The sequence below is a fragment of the Mytilus edulis genome, chromosome 8 (genome assembly GCF_963676685.1).
Source record: "Mytilus edulis chromosome 8, xbMytEdul2.2, whole genome shotgun sequence".
Classification (NCBI taxonomy): Eukaryota; Metazoa; Mollusca; class Bivalvia; order Mytilida; family Mytilidae; genus Mytilus; species Mytilus edulis.
In genome coordinates this window covers 27,665,266-27,682,742 of record NC_092351.1, presented here as the reverse complement: position 1 = coordinate 27,682,742, position 17,477 = coordinate 27,665,266, and the positions used below count along the sequence as shown (strand labels likewise).

General features: G+C 30.8%; 1 protein-coding gene across 1 annotated transcript in view; it reads left to right on the top strand.

The window, feature by feature from the left end:
• Window positions 1-5,557: 5,557 nt before the first annotated feature.
• The window catches only part of LOC139486954 (E3 ubiquitin-protein ligase TRIM71-like), a 29,846-nt gene continuing 17,926 nt past the window's right edge, over window positions 5,558-17,477 (top strand). Inside the window, exon 1 of the mRNA XM_071271995.1 lies at window positions 5,558-5,640. The gene's annotated coding sequence lies outside the window, so the exon portion shown is untranslated. The remainder of the gene's footprint in view (window positions 5,641-17,477) is intronic.

Below are 17,477 nucleotides of genomic sequence, written 5' to 3'. Positions count from 1 at the left end.
CTATGTTAAAGCTTCTGTCATAGCTAAGTCAACTTTTTTAAAGCAAGGGATGTCGTCGTCATTTAACTCTTCACTTTGTTTAACTGGTATCTAGATCTGAAAACAAATAAAGTCAAAAGTAAAATCACAAAAATACTGAATTTATAGGAAAGTTTGATAACGGAAAGTCCCTTATCAAATGGCATAATCAAAAGCTCGAACACCTCAAACGAATTGACAACAATCGTCATGTTCTTGTTCTGGTACAGACCATTAAAAAATAAAATATGAGTATTCCCAAAATTGTGTTTTGAATACTTTGATCATAAAAAACGAGTTTCATATATCCATGAAGGTTGATGTTTTGTATGTATGTGATATAAAAATTTAGTCAGAAACGGAACTTAATGCTAACAAAGCCTATGACATTCACCCTGACGCAAAACCAAACATGAAGGAACGCTATATTTCGCTAACGTTATTTCGTTGCATGGCCGAAACATATATTTGAACGTTTTTGTGAAAATATAAATGATGCATTAACAAAGTTACTGAACTCCAAGGTAAATCCAAAAAAAAGAAATGCAATTAAAACTGACAAAAGCAAACTAATGAAATGAATGGAAATCAGCTGCTGTCATACACCTCGATCAGTACATGCAATGTATATTTCAGGATGAAAATATTGAATTAAACCCGCTTATCATTATACTTGCATGGCAGTTGTTTGTAGTTCCGTTCTATGAACAACATTTGGAGAGCAACCAAATAAAAGAGATAAAAGAGATAATAGGTTCAGGTGACCAAAAATGGAAACCAGCAGCCAAATATGTATAAATATACATAAGAGATATACAACAGATATACTTACTATTAAATTAAAACAAAAAACATACTAGTAAATCAAATATAGTCACAGACAAAAACATGTAGTTAAATTTGAATTTGAGAAAAGACCCAAGGGAACCGTTTTAGTAGATGATTATACACACATTAAATAGTATACAATTTCTCGATAAAGAAACTTCCTCTCCATTCGTGTTTATCGGTTTTGGGCGAATTGCATATCAGTTGGGTTTGCAAGAGGGCGTGTTGACTTGAGAAAAAAAAATACATCATCATAAGTAAATAAAGTAGTATACCGATATTCATACATCGATTTAGAGAAAACGAATCCGGGTTACAAACTGAAACTGCCGGAAACAAAACAACTTTTTTTTCCATAAGTAACACTTAAATGCGAACGGATAAGTAAAAGCGAAAGGGATTTTCAATCCGGGAAACTGTCTAGCCGTTTATTGACTCAACAATGCCATGGAAAATAACAATGAAAATTCAAACAAGTAAATCGTATTGTCCATGATGATTGTTTTAGGATGACAATTGGTAATATAATGCAAACGAACACCATAGGAAGGATACACTACATATATATTAGACCACTTAATACATTTTGACCGCCAAAGGCTCATAATAAGTTTATGGATGACAGAAAAAACCGTGAACATTATCAAATTTAAAAAAAGGAAAGCCTCAAATAGAAATATATATGTGCATGAATCTTGGTGTAAAAAAAAACATTCCGAAGACTGCAAATGGCATATAATACTTCTGAAGAATTTCTTGAAGAGTGGAATACGGAATTTGAAAAGAACAGTCTTGGGAACGTCATTGTGTTGTGCTTGTACATGTTATGCGGTATCACTGGTAATAGCATAGTCCTTGTCGTATATAAATACCAAATGAAAGATGTTTCTGGTGAAAGGTATTTCATTCCGATCTTGGCCGCAGCAGACGTTATTGCGTGCGTGGTGTGTTCTGTTTTGGACCTTATTTTTTTGCTATTGCATTTGAACTATACAAATAGTATTTATTGTAAAGTTGCGGTATTTCTGATATGCTGTACTGAAACTACGTCAGTTTTTCAATTGATGTGTATTGCAATACAAAGGTATTTGAAAATATGCAAAAATATTACACTTTCATTACAACGGAGACGACTAATGATTATCTGTTCATTTGAATTTTCCATTGTAATGGCTTTACTCCTATCCTTGACTTATGATCATATACAATTTTCCAGCGGAGAATATACAATAGGTAAAAGATGTGGTAAAATTGAGTATGAATCTCAACTCAAGGGAGCAGCGTATGGAATTGCTTTCAGCTCGATGTCTTTACTAATTCTTGCGTCCTTTATTTTTCTATATGGACGAATCGGTTGTACTATCTACGGTCATATGAAACCCTATAAATTTAAACGTACCATTGCAAGTTTGTCAAGAAATTTCCGTTACAGCAGAAGTACAGATTTTCAAACTAAACAGTCTAGTATAGAGGCCGATGTTGTGTTAAATGAAGAGCAGAATCAAGCATTTTCTGAGACCAAACTGAATCACCTTACATTAGCTGACAAACCGGAACCTCCTTATGACAAAACAAGTATTAATGAAGGTACCGTATCTCAAAATGAAGGAAAGATTGTCACGGCAAAGGGAAAAACGTCACGTGTATCTTTTAACTGTAAAAACGCACCCTTTACACAAGAGAAACAGAAATTTTAGGAGAACTTATCAAGGAAACAACTTATCATTGTGTTATGGTTATATCATACATACTTGATAAATAACTTTATTAACCCATTGATATATGCATTCATGGATGACCCGTTTCGTAATGCTGCCAAAACTTTATTAAAAAAAATGTGTGACGCAGTTTTAAAATTTGTTCTTTTGTCTGAATTCCTGAACTCCTATTTTTCAAGCATATTACAATATGAACAATATATGTTTTGAATGTAAAGAAATGACTTTGATTAATAAAGATTTAAAAGTATAAACTATTTTTCTAGTTTTTATACACATAGACTCAAAATAGCATATCTTTTCTGATTTTTGATACATAATGAATGAAAGCAATGTTTGTTACCTGAAAGATGTGCGTTTTCTATAATGCCTAATTACAAGGAAAAACAGTTTCCATAACTTTAATGCAATTAAAGCACCCAATCGTATAATTTGAGGGAAAAGGTTTTCAATGTTTTTTCTTAAATAATCCGATTTTAAATATTTACAATGTTGAATTTTAGGTTACAAAACCCCTAAATATTCCTAAAAGTAAAGCAGACAATGCAGTGAAAAGTAAGATCACAAAACTCACTGAACTCAGAGGAAAATTCAAAACGGAAAGTTCCTAATTAAATAGCAAATTTAAAAGCTCAAATACATCAAACGAATGCATAACAACTGCCATATTCCTGACTTGGTACATGCATTTGCTTTTGTAGAAAATGGTGGATTGGTTTTATAGCGCTAATCCTTTCACTTGCATGACAGTGGCATCAAATTCTATTATATTGACAACGATGCAAGAACGAAACAAACAGACATAATGGGAAAAAATGTCAAATTAGGGGTACAGCAGTCAACATTTTGTAATAATCTTAATTACAATAAAAACAAACAAATATTTAACAAAGAAGCACAAAAAGGCATCTATCAAATTTAACAACCTTATGCATTGCTTAATTTTAGGTAATTTGGGTTATTGCATTCTTACTTAAGATAGGTATCTTGGGTTATTGTAGTCTATCTCAATTCACCCATTTCTAATTATAAAGTTGTAACCTTTTTTCAGTATTATTTGAAACAAGGCAACAGTACAAATGGTATTTTCTCTTTGAAGGTTGGTAAAATTAGTAAAACGAGGAAATAAAAAAGATCTATATTTGATCTTATTAGAATATTCATTGTCACAAGTGTACACTGTCAAGAGGTATACAGATAATATATACCCTTGAGAACGCAACTAAAACTGCTTTAACTTGCCTGATCTCAACTAGATTCAAGATTTTCTGTTATGATTACCTATATCTTTAATGACAATCGATGATATAAGATGTAATATGGTAACCATAGTTTCGCGACTTCAACAGGAAATTGCAACAATAAAAGTGTAATTTCCTGCCCCAAATTGACAAAGTTGATCAAATGTAATAGATACCCAAAATGCCATTCAACAGCCTAAATATAAAACCGATGAATGTACTAAATATAAGAAGTATCCAAACTACAAAGGCTCTGTTAGCAGAAACAATAGAAATAAATCTCAGACGGTGTTCCTTACTATATATATTATAGAAAAACGGAATGTAAATTATACTTTGCACTAGAACTTCAGAATTTACTTATTTGCATCAAACATGAATTTGCACATATAAAACATAAACTTTAGTTATAAATATTTAACTTACATAGCGATTTGATAAAATTACAGATCGATAAAGACAATGTCATTGTAGTTCATAATGCATACATGTAACAGGAAACAGGATATCAACAAAGTAAAAGTAAAAATTACTTTAAAGTGAAAGTGAAAGTGAAAGTACAAACAAATAAAGGAAAAATTTAAGTAGAAAATTAATGTTCTAAAAAATTGAAGTGATCTACTGATAATAAACATGATATACAAACAACACAGAATTATATTCTCTTTTTTATCATTTAATTTTGACGGAATAACATCATGCACATTGTACATATAGATATCTTATTGTAACTGTGACAATTACAACATATCCGTTGTAATTTCAGTTATTTTTCATGATTTTATTTTGGTGAACATGTTATACGTTTGAATATTTTATTCATATAATTAATCAAAAGTATATACAGCTATTAAAAAACTTTTAATAATATAATGAAAGTCATAAATTGACGTAACAAAGTATATCTTTTTTTTTGTTTCATCTGAAAATAACCGTGCAATATCACTTTAATCTCCACTTATGTCTATCGAATCAATACATGTTATATAACATTTATTTGGATTGAATGTTGAACTATTTTTTGCACGCAACTTTTTTTGTGTGAGTTGGCATATAAAAAGGGGAAATTTCCAAGGACTCAATATTACGGCTATTACACCTTCAGGTAAATACGTGACATAAAACACGTTAACAGAAAATCGTTAAAAACTTTATTCATTGACTTGATTTAAAGATGAAATTATTTCTGATTTTTTTTTAGATAGTAATTATTTCGTAAGAACATTTGAAACTTTGGTGTAACAGCACAATATAATACAAAATATAATAATCAGCAAATAAATCGCATTCGGTCAATGAATTAAAGGTTCTTTGTTACCCTTGTAAGAACTTTTTTTCATTTAATGACGATAACAAAATAGTGGCGGCAAGTACCAAAGAAATAGTCAAACCGAGGATTAAAATGTTTCTGATATACTTAACTTTATATAATTTTTGAACTTTTTTTTTTTGGTGATGAGAAATTTGTATTATATCATCGAAACCTATTGTCTTTTGTGCTCTGTTCACACGAAATTATACAAAATGATTGGTGTTAATATCGATTTATATCAAATCCAACTTTGTCACTCCTTTTCTTTATATACAGTCAAACAATACTCAGCAAATTTGATCTCTTTTTCCTTTGATGTAAAGACAGTACACGGGCTTTTTGTGTATTTGTTAATATTATTTCCTTTATTTCCACCAGCCTTAAGTTATCTCAAATTACTGTTTAGTATTTTAAACGTGTCATCGTATTTAGTATGTTAACTTAAACATAGGTAAACTATGTATACGTCATTCTGTAGCCGATGAAAAACACAGGTATTGCAGTTTATCACCATAATTCAAAGGTAAGAAATATTTTATGTATTCTCACAATTGGATAGAATTCATGGAACAAAAACATAGGTTTTAATCTTTATCAAAGCAAAATGGAAAATTTGAAGTATTTCTTACTTCCTATGAAACTTTTTTTCACAGAACAAAGGTGCCTATAGTAATTTTTCAAGATAGTGTTATTCTGCGTAGTAATATAATAGTTCTAAAAATAAACCAATACGAAAATTTACGTAACTATTAGAGATCTCGTATAAATGTAAGTTATTTTACGACAAGAGCAGCTTATTTGTGTGGTAAAGTGGTATTATGTGGTCATATTGTAATTAAGGATATTTGTATCTTTACATGTTTGAATGGTTTTACACTTGTATTTTTTGGGGCCTTTATAGCTTGCTGTTCAGTATGAGCCAATGTTGCACGTAAAAATGGCGTTATATATTTAGAATAGGTTGGTGAATTTTCAACATTTGTACTGCAGGTATTTACCATATTGATGATGCTTCGTATTGGCATGAAGTGATTTTGTATTACTGTATTGTTTGTCAGGTCTCCACAAATACCTATGAGGGAGGCTTTGTTATATTTAATCTAAATACGTTTTGCTAAATGTTATGTCTACATGTACTTTAGATGGCGATTACTGAGTTGTTTGTACCTATATTCTTGCTTAGAAGGTATATGCTTTTTTCATATATGCTTATGTAGATATGGTGTGTAATACTTTATTACACTACTATGATGTTTCATTACTAATGTACCAACATATGCATTGTGATCAGATTTAAAAGTTATAAATCTAGATAATTAAATGAAATTATCTATTATTCTGTAAACGGTTTCCTTTTTCATAATTGTTAACATAATATTTTAAAGCTATATAATTATCAATTTGATTAGTTCATTAATATTATGTTTTGTTATTACATTGTTATATTTTGGATTACGATATATACACTCGAAATAAAGAACCTGTAACCCTGATGTTGTGTTTCGTAAATTACAAAAAAGAGTTAAAATTAAAAGTTTTTTTTTATTATGAAAAACGCTTACTTTATACATTTAAAAAGATAATAGTTATCAAAGGTACCAGGATTATAATTTAGTAGGTAATCTATGCCTGGGATAAGAAAATCCTTAGTTTTTTCGAAAAAATTTCAAGTTTGGTAAACAGGAATTTATAAAAATGACCACATTATTGATATTCATGTCAACACCGAAATGTTGACTACTGGGCTGGTGATACCCTCGGAGACGAAACGTCCACTAGCAATGGCATCGACCCAGTGGTGTAAATAGTTAGTTAACAAATACGATAAACAGCAACAAACGACAACCGCTGAATTATAGGCATTGGTTTGAAGCAGGCACAAAGAGAATGTGGTGGGATTTAGCTAGTTTAAATTTGTAGGCGCCAAAATACCCACTCTAAAAAGGGACAATGATGTAACAGTACATCATACGAACAAACTATAACAATTAGTTGAAAAGGCTAAACTCGAGATCGGTACACAGCAGATATACATCTAAAAACAGACTGGACCTTGTATGGTACTTTTACATCCACAAAACAAACACGAACCTAAGTACAGATCTTACAGTACTCGAAGTTTAATACTAACAGCTAGTTCAAAGTCAATATTAACTAATAAAGGATCATATCTCTTAGATTTAAATATAAATCAAAAATATAAAATATCCAAACGATTTTGTGCAAATACCTTATTGTCAGTCAGAGAAAAACATGACCTTGTGCAATGCCTATATACAGGAATCGACAGATTTTAGAGCGATGGACGAGAATATGGATTGTATATATCTGTTAGTTGATACGATATTCCAGGTCTATTGAAGTTGAAGTTATCCATTTAAATATCTTATGGAATTATGTACAGATGTCAACATATATATGTATGATCATCGCACAATACCTTTCTCCACTTTTTTTCTGGTAGTGGCAATGTCAGTTTATTTGCGACTTATGAGTTAGAATTTCGATTATTTTTATATTTTACATCGTTTTACATGTTATAATTTGTGATTCGGTGAATTAAAGCTGTTAGTAGTAGGCCAATGAGTGTTGGTATTCTTAATGAACTATCTTTGGCACATCTCATATATGTTGAGGTGAATTGGTTCTGCGCCCTCATTCATTGTCTATTTACTCAGAATATTTTTCATTTGTCGTGATAAGATAAGTTTAAGATTAAACCAAATAGTAAGCCAATTGTATTTTGTATGCGGTTGCATTATGTTTTGTAAGTCTAATTTCTATGAAGATCAATGGTCCAATTCCTTATCATGGTTCGATGCTTTTGAGACGTGTGCATAGTTTACAAGTTAAACTTTATGTTTAGCTTAGTTAAAAAATAATTTGTGATTATTCAACGGTGTATGTTGTTTGCATTTTTTTTTAGCTTTAGCATTCCTCATTTCAATGTCGGTCATTTTTCTCTGCAGCATCAGCCTTTCATTGGTTTGCCATAGTTTACTTGATTAATTATTGTCAATTAAGTTTCAACATTTGCATTATACTATCAAATTAAAAGCTAGACAAATCCCTTTGTCAATTGGCTATGTTAATCATCTTTCCTGCATTTCACGAAAAACAATAAATAATCTTAAATTCCAGAGCTAGCATATGAATTCTAAAGAATTTTTCATCATAACTGATTTGTGTTGAAATTAAACAAAAAATATGTTCACTGATTCGACTCAAATTCTCTTATTTGATTTATAACAAACTTAAACGTTTCACGTAATTACAAAAAGTCTGAATTAAACAGTAAATAATATATATACTCGATAATTTGTATCAAAATAACGATGTTATTACGTCTATACGCCGCCTAACTATCGAGATGACCTCCAAAAATTGTACATAGTCACATAACCCGCTACAAACATAAACATATATACAAATAAAAAGCGATCGTGTGCAATTTGAATTTCTATATCAATTTGATTTCATGATAAAAGTTAAAAGATAAGTTAATTATCGTATTGAGCTCGCCTTGCCAGAAGTCATCACTTGGTGCCCTTCGTCGTCGTCGTCGTCCGTCGTCTGTAGTCGTCTCTTGCAATCGTCGTCATAAACTATTTCACTAGGCGACATACATTCAAACTTTAACTTAATGTCCCTGTAAAGGGCAAAAATGTTCAGGATCTACAAATAAGTCAAAAGATCAAAATAATTAATAAACCACATTGGCTGCTTATAGCGTATTACCATTTGATTATAAACGTTTATTATAGCTTGAATCAAACTTATTCCTATTCCAATTTGTTTCATATCTCTTAGCTAATGCCCCTTTGAGCTGGAAAAATATTTTAAGTGCATTGACACAGAGTCGTAGTGTATCATATGTACTGTTTAATTGGTTACGTGTTTTAGAAATCGTATTTATTCTACCGGTAAGACTATTCATTCAAAGTTGTCTGATATTCAGTCCTGTTACTGTCGTTGAGCAAACGTATTCTCACATAATATATATCATAACATAGTTTTATTTTTATAAGTTTGAACCAACAGAAACGAAAAAGTCAAACCAATTAACAGATGAAATAACTTAGGAAGTTAAAGAAACCAAATACTAAACCCGAACGTTTGGCTGATACTGGATAGTATACGAATAAAGCGATTGGGTATGATTGATAAAAGAAAAAGCCTCCCCTTATAGTCAGCTACAGTACTTGCAACCTTAGGCATTTCTATTTTAGCAATCAATCATTGGTCGTCGATCAGTTTCCAATCAGTCAAGTTTGTATCAAATTCACGTCACACAATCCGTCAGACTTTTAAGTTTAAAAAGACTGATCGGACGGATTGGCCTTTCTTACTGTATAGGTTGCACTCCTGTGATTATAGAAAACGGTATTTCCCATAAAAAAATCCCTTTGAAACTAAAGCTGTGCAACGTTTACTATGAAGTTTCTTAAAAATTATACTTCGAACGAAAAATTGATATACACTACTTTCTTTAAAGGTCAAACCATAGGAGTGTGCTACATAGTTTTAACATGTACAATGTATATGTCCCAAAATTCTAGGAGTGTAAGCTTATATTAAAATTTTGTACTATCCTTACCTTTGTTTATGGTCTAGTTCAGAATTAATTTCTCACCAGTACCCTGAGTTTTTATACTGGTAACATCCCAGTTATTATTCTATAAGATTAATATTGTTATCTGGGAACCAATACTTCAACAAATTAAATTATCTATGAAGACTATATATCGTCAAAAAAAGGCGTGGCTTGTCAAACGGCTGTATTTATAAAGTACATTTATTCCAATAGAAAATAATTGAAAAGCACATTTTCTCTCAAAATACTTATTTATTAGAATTATAGCCTTAAATAATCAATTCATTTACCCTAACTATTCTTTACAGTACATTTTTTACCCTCGCTCTCTTTCAATTTTCAAAAACTTATTGTCATCTTACCCTATTTGCATGTTTCCTGAGATGGAATGTCTAGAACCTATGTGTTACTATTCTGATAAGAAATTAAAAGCATTTCAGATTACTATGAATGTTTTAGTAGTTAATCACTCCAACGTTCAAAATATAAAGTATTCAATCATGCATCTGTCTCCAGTCCACATCTTACTGAATGCTTGTCAATAAAATTTCTTAATTTCTGCTTCGAATGGTCAGTTTATATACCTTGTTACAACAATATCATATCTTACCACATTTCTAAAATAAATTATCTTATACATGAACAAGAAGTGTTTATTCAAATCCAAATTCAAATGACTGCTTACATCTGGTTTTTTTCATAAATCCCAAGCAAAGGTATTGTCTCATACACAAAAGACCTTTGAAATAAAAAAAAAATAATAAAATTCACTCATTAAATTATCTATTTCTTGACCCAGAGGGTATGAATTTGTATCTGTTATTTTGTCTATGGGTCCTCAAATTTATTCTGCTGTTCCTGTGAATATAGAATATTCAGTACACACTTATGATAGAACACATACCTGTTAGTTGTATAGAGTTATTTTGGTATTTCTAGATTTTATTTTGTTTCCTGTGGTTACAGAAAAACAAATTCAGGTGTTACGGCTTTCATTTGGGTAATCGAAAAGAAAAAACACCCCAAACACAATATTTATCAAGAATCCATGAGTTTCAATGACTCCAAAGAGTTAATATCAGCGCGTATATACAATTTTAAGTACAAATATGCATATATATTATGAATTCATTTTGCATTCAGGATTTTAAGTAAACTATATACAAACTGTAAAATGTGAATTCGTGATAAATTATCACATATAAAATACATCTGTGACGTAAATCTTTTGTTCAAACTCTTCATTATTTTTCAGGAATGGAGAGTTATTTTCTATTGTCCGTCTTAATTCATCCGGACGTTCTGCCCTTTGGACATTTCAATGGGCACTTTCTAAAAAAGTGTTCACCAATAGGGATAATTCTTGAGGACGAAACGCGACATTTAATGAAGATAAGATCTTACTAAAACGACTGATAGTTATAAAACGAACATTAAATATCTCATTTTTAACAAACAGCGTCTATTTGCGACTCGTAATTCCATCTCGTAAAATATAGTAACGTATTCACTGTTCACTAATATTCAACAATTCAATCCACAATTTGTTTTCCGATGCAAACTATGGCTGTATTTTTGTCACGGATAGTATCCAAGTGCCAGGGTAAAAACGAAAAATTTCCATTGAGTCCCATTTCTCTTCTGATCATCTACATCATTTTAACAGTAGATGTGGTAATGAAAGTGATTATATTGAGGGTGTTGACAATTTATGTCAAAGAGATGTCATTGATTTTAAGTGTAATTCATACTGTAATGCATTTATAGATTTCCTTATTAGTGTTAATTGTTGTATACTCAATGGTAGAAACTTTGTAAACAATGATTTTACATGTGTATCGACAAAAGGCTGTTCAGTGGTTGATTATTGCATTGTACCTTATGATAATTTAAACTTGTTTAAAGATTTTTGTGTTATACGAGCAAATGATCTGGTCACGTCCGCAGGCTTCGACGTGAACGGGGTAGATTAAAAACTAATACCTGATCATTCACTAATTAAATGGAGTATAGATTTAAATGCTTTTATGTCTAATGTACAACCAAAAAATGAAAATGATAAGACATTTTCTACGAAGTTTGAGAAATTTGATTTTAATAAAATTCCTGCAAATTTTATGAATACCAATAACATTTATCAAAATATATGTTCATTAATAGAAAACCTTAAGACTGTTGAACATCAACAAAATTGTGTAAATGGCATTTATGATGATTTTTGTAAAACGGTTGAATCAGAGATGTCTGATAAAATACCAAGTAAGACTATTTTTGTTGGTGGTAAGCAATCAAAAAAAAATAGCGGAATAAGAAACCCTGGTGGAATGAATCTTTGAGTAAATTGTGGTATGAGATGTGTAATGCTGAAAAAGCATGGAATAAAAGTAATAACATGCAACAACAACAGCTAAAAGCTATTTATGTACAAAAGAGGAAACATTTTGATAGTGAGGTTCAAAAAAGTAAGAGGAAGTATTGGTATGACATGCACGAGCAATTACTCTCTGAATTTAGCAAAAATCAGCAAATGTTTTGGAAAAAGATTGGTAAAATAGGTATTGCAGAAAGTCGTAAACACGTAATTCCTATGGAAGTAATCGATGATGATGGTATTGTAAGTTCTGAATTAACAGATGTTCTTGATAAATGGAAATCTGAATATTCAGAATTGCTTAATCAGCAAAACAGTTCGATTAGGGTTTCTGATTCTTGTACCAGTTTAAATGAAGCGAGTACTTTTAATGATTTTTGTTGACGGAACCCATTTCGTTTCAGGAAACAGTACAAGTTATCGAAAAGACAAAAAGGGGTAAATCTGCTGGCATCGATAACCTACCGGGGGAGGTTTTTCTTAACCAGAGTTCAGCTCTATTTCTATACCATTTATTTGATATTTGTTTTAGATATGGTAATGTTCCCAATTTATGGAATAGAATTATTATAAATCCTATTCCTAAATCTAACATGTCAGACGCGAGAGACCCCCTTTGTTATAGAGGGATCGCCCTGGCAGCAGTGTCTTACAAATTGTACTGTAATATACTGAGCGATAGATTAGCTCAATGGGTAGATGATAACAATGTACTGGCTGACGAGCAAAATGGTTTCCGGCAACAACGTAGTACAATAGACCAATTATCTAGTCTTACTAATTTGATTGATGTAAGAAAAAAACTTCGTAAATCAACCTTTTGCGCCTTTATAGATTTTAAAAAGGCTTACGACACTATACAAAGGGATATTTTGTGGTATAAATTAAATAAAATGGGTGTTGCACACCCTTTTTGTTCTGCTATTAAGTCAATTTATACAAATGTTTTATGTTCTGTAAGAATAAACGGCCATTTCCGACTGGTTTGATGTTACCTGTGGCTTGAAACAAGGATGTCCCTTGTCGCCCATTTTGTTCAACTTATATTAATGATTTAGTTACATTTCTTAAGTCCTTTGACTGCGGAATAGAAATAGGTGATGAAAAACTGTGTATTTTATTATATGCTGATGACGTTGTAATTATAGCAAACGATGAAAAAGAGCTACAACTTCTGTTAAATGCTTTATCTACATGGTGTGAGGACAATTGTATGACAATTAATGCAAACAAGAGTAACGTTGTACATTTTAGACCGCCATCTATACCTAGATCTGATGTAATTTTTAATTGTAATGGCCATACTATTAGGTTTTCTAGTAATTATACTTATCTTGGTCTCCTTTTAAACGAACATTTAGACTATAATGTTACTGCAAAAGCAGTTGCATCTTCAGCAAATAGAGCTTTAGGGTTGGTAATAGCCAAGTGTAAACTTTTAGGTGGTGTTTGTTTCGATGTATTTGTAAAATTATATGAAAGTTTGGTTTGTCCTATAATAGAATATGGAGCAGGTATATGGGGTGTAAAAACATATTCTTGTATAAACTCCATACATAATAGGGCTTGTAGGTTTTTTCTCGGAGTAGGAAAATATGCACCAAATGCTGCAGTTACTGGAGACTTAGGTATAACACCTATGTTTGATAAGCAGTGGAAAAGTATTATACGTTTGTGGTGTAGATTAAATAACATGAGCTCAAATCGGTTAAATGCAAAAATTCACAAGTGGGCTGATAGTATGAGTATTAAGCATAAGTGTGTTAAAAACTGGAATTTTTTAGTAAAGAAAAACTTCTGTGAACTAAATTTAAGTAATTTATCGTGTCCCGAAAATATGGACAATAACTATGTTATAAAAAAAATTATGTCAAAATTACACGAAAAACATGTCGATAATTGGCATGCTGTTTTACATTCTGATAAATTTATATCGGGCAGAGGTGGCAATAAGCTACGAACTTACAGACTGTTTAAGGAAAATTTTGAACCGGAGGAATACTGCAAAATAGCTTTACCCTTCAATCACAGAAGTGCTTTCGCCAAATTTAGATGTGGTGTTGCTCCCCTAAGAATTGAAACAGGGAGATATGAAAATATTGTTTTAGAAAATAGAGTGTGCCATATATGTGACGTTTTTATTGAAGATGAAGCGCATGTTTTATTAAGATGTCCTCTTTATGACGATTTTAGAAACCATTTATATTATGTTGCTGAAACTTTTAATGATAATTTTAATACTTTAGATGATAATCAAAAGTTAGTGTTTTTATTCTCAGATGTAAATATGATACGTGTGTGTGCCAAAACCTGTCATTTGATTTTAAAAAGACGTAGAAATTTTATATATTGTAAATAGTATTTTATTTCATATTGTGTATTATATCTATGCATTTTAATAGTCTCTTATAGTTCTGTATAGAATGGCTCTCATTTTATCTAGTGTTATTTTACAATGTATAAAGATTGATTGTACTTGTTGAGAGATGAGACTTTAATAAAACATTGAATTGAATTTAATCTACAAAATATCAACTGTGTTAAATGTGTGTGTGTGTGAGTAGGTTAGTGTTATTGTAATATTGAACACATTAACATTATTAAATAATGAAAGTAAGAGAACATATATCTCACGTAAACATTTGATTTCAATTTTGCGTTTACGATAACATTTCTTTGAAATATTCTTATTTTGAACAGCAACAATCGTTTCTTGTATTTTTATATTTATAAATATTAAAAAACAAAAATTACTTGAATTGTTTCTACAATAATATTGTGGTTAAATTGAATAAAAAGTCTGAAATGATCAAAATGGCGTATTCGGTATTTTGTTTGATTGTTCGTTGTTATAATTTAGATATAGTACTACTACACGGGTATTATTCGGTTTAACGATGGAAATTGTCGTGAAAGAATATCTAACGGCGGTCAAGTATTCACTGGGGTAAAGCTGATGACCGTAACTGCATTCACGGTCATCCCAAGATGTCGGATGAAAATTTAGGTCAGAATTTGTATTGTCTGTTTAAGTGTTTCTAAAGCATTTTTTTTTACAAAGCATACCTTGGTACGATGTAAATTTGTAAAAGAATCACACGGAATCAACAAATTTCTATCAAGAAAAGTGTATGAAACAGGAAATTGGATTTGAAAAAATCGCTAAGATGACCGTAAATCATAATCGAGATGACCGTAACAAGATCAGCGATTCATAACAAGGGTGACCGTAATTGGCTAAAAGATGACCGTAATTTGTGAAGGATGACCGTAACTTTTAAAGGATGACCGTCAATTCTAAGAAATATTCATATTTGTATTCATAACTGTTTGTTGAGTTTGTCTCAATAGGGGCTCGTTTAGCGGTTATAAAATATAAATATGTTTTATCAATTTCTTTTCAACTATTTGCCGTATTTAGAGTTTATGACAATGATAGTAAATTGCATATTTCTCGTAAATAATTAAATATTTATTGATGACAACGTTAAAATTTGAATACAAATATTTTTTTTTATTTTTCCAATCAGGGTCCCAAAGCGGGCATTTACAATTATCAATAATGAAAGTATATATGCAACAAACATTGTACATTATATAACGTGACAGATATTATAATAGACGAATGAAAATAGTATTAATAACAACAATACATTAAAAGTTCTTCCCCCCCCCTTCCTTCCATATTATCATTATTATTTCTATGTCCAGCAATGCACAAAAAAAAAATACATTAAAAGTAAAGTTTGAACAAACTTAAATTATTATTTATAACGATGGAAATTTGTTTATCGGTTGGAGACACCAAGGGACGGTGCTGTAGGATATACTGTTGATTGCGATAGGCAATAACAGCAATCCTCCCCGTGTCAGAAGCAGATGAACAAAATAAATAGAGAAACTGAATCCTGTCACTTAACAATTATTTTTTTTAAATACAACAATAGCTAATTTTGCGAAACATGGAATATAAATCTGCTATTTGCAGTGTTTAACCAGGAATATACACAACTCTTTTCATACAGTTCAGTTTTGACAAGACAGCAGCCTTAGCAAATTCTCTTGAGGAATTTAAGTTAATGAAATTGGAACATGATTCAGATGTGATGTAAACGGTGTCTGTCTTCGTTATATTTTGTGCAATAAAAGAGAAAATGAACTTCATTTTCAATATTACCAGAATTACATTGCTGACATAACTCTAAGGTTTGGAGGAGTTCCCTGGTATCGTTCTATTTCAATCTGCAAATGGTCAGATGACATCCTCAAGTTCGTTAATGATCTCCTACGCTAAAATTTTGTTATGATATTTATATAGATACTTTTCGAAATCATAATTATCCTTAACTTTCACATAAGTGCGGAGCTCTCCTGATTTCTTGGTCAGTTGATCCTTCTAAAATTTTTATGAACGTCTCTTTCAATATTTTCCTGATGGTATTATTTGAAATATTTTCCCCATCATTTAGATTTGCAAAACCAGGAAAGAGTTTTTAAAATGTGTTGGAGAAAGCCATACCATGACGATTTATACTTAGATATTTGAATGCTGGTAATAAAGGAAATTAGTCTAAATTTTCTAGTCTAAGCCAATAATTCAAAATAGACCCCACTATTTAAAAGTACAGTCGAAACCGACCAAGTTTCAGATAGGGCTGCACAAATTATGTTTTTATTTGAAGAATGAATTTACAAAATTTACTGTGTAGCTTTTCACAAGTTAAATTTGAATTAATTTTATCCATGCAAATTAGTTGGTTTCCATATCTAAATTATTCCATGTAGAAGAATAAGCTTAATAGCATGATCAAAAACATGCATAAAGTACTAGTTTTTAAGGATTTAGGGATGATACATGTATGCCTATTAATATTTATGGTCTAGAGATTTTTCCAAATAGTTGGGAAGGTCATTGATGAAAATCTTGAACAGGTTAGGACTAATGTTATCTCCTTGTATAACTCCAAACTGTGTAGGTAAGAATATATTTACAAATTGACAGCGATACGACGAAAAGTTGAAGAAAACAAACATTGATTAAACATATTTAAGATTATCCAGCGAAATCAGATTAAAATCTCAACATCTGCCTTGAAATATACAAACAGTCCCTTGACAATACCGGATCCGAAGGAACTGAAAAATTTATCCTGCATTCAGTTGATTTGACTGAGATTAAACATTCCGACATTTAGTAACAAATGAAAGGCAATATGTTCAGTAAATATTCCATTAGATAAGGATTTCAATACGCAATTGAAGTCTTTGTATCGCCCTATCTCTTTTAGGTTTGCTTTAATGTTTGGCAATAGTTCATAAATATAAAAAAAATATGGTATAATTGCCAATTAGACAACTTTCCAAAAGACAACTCTCCACTGGAGACCAAAATGAC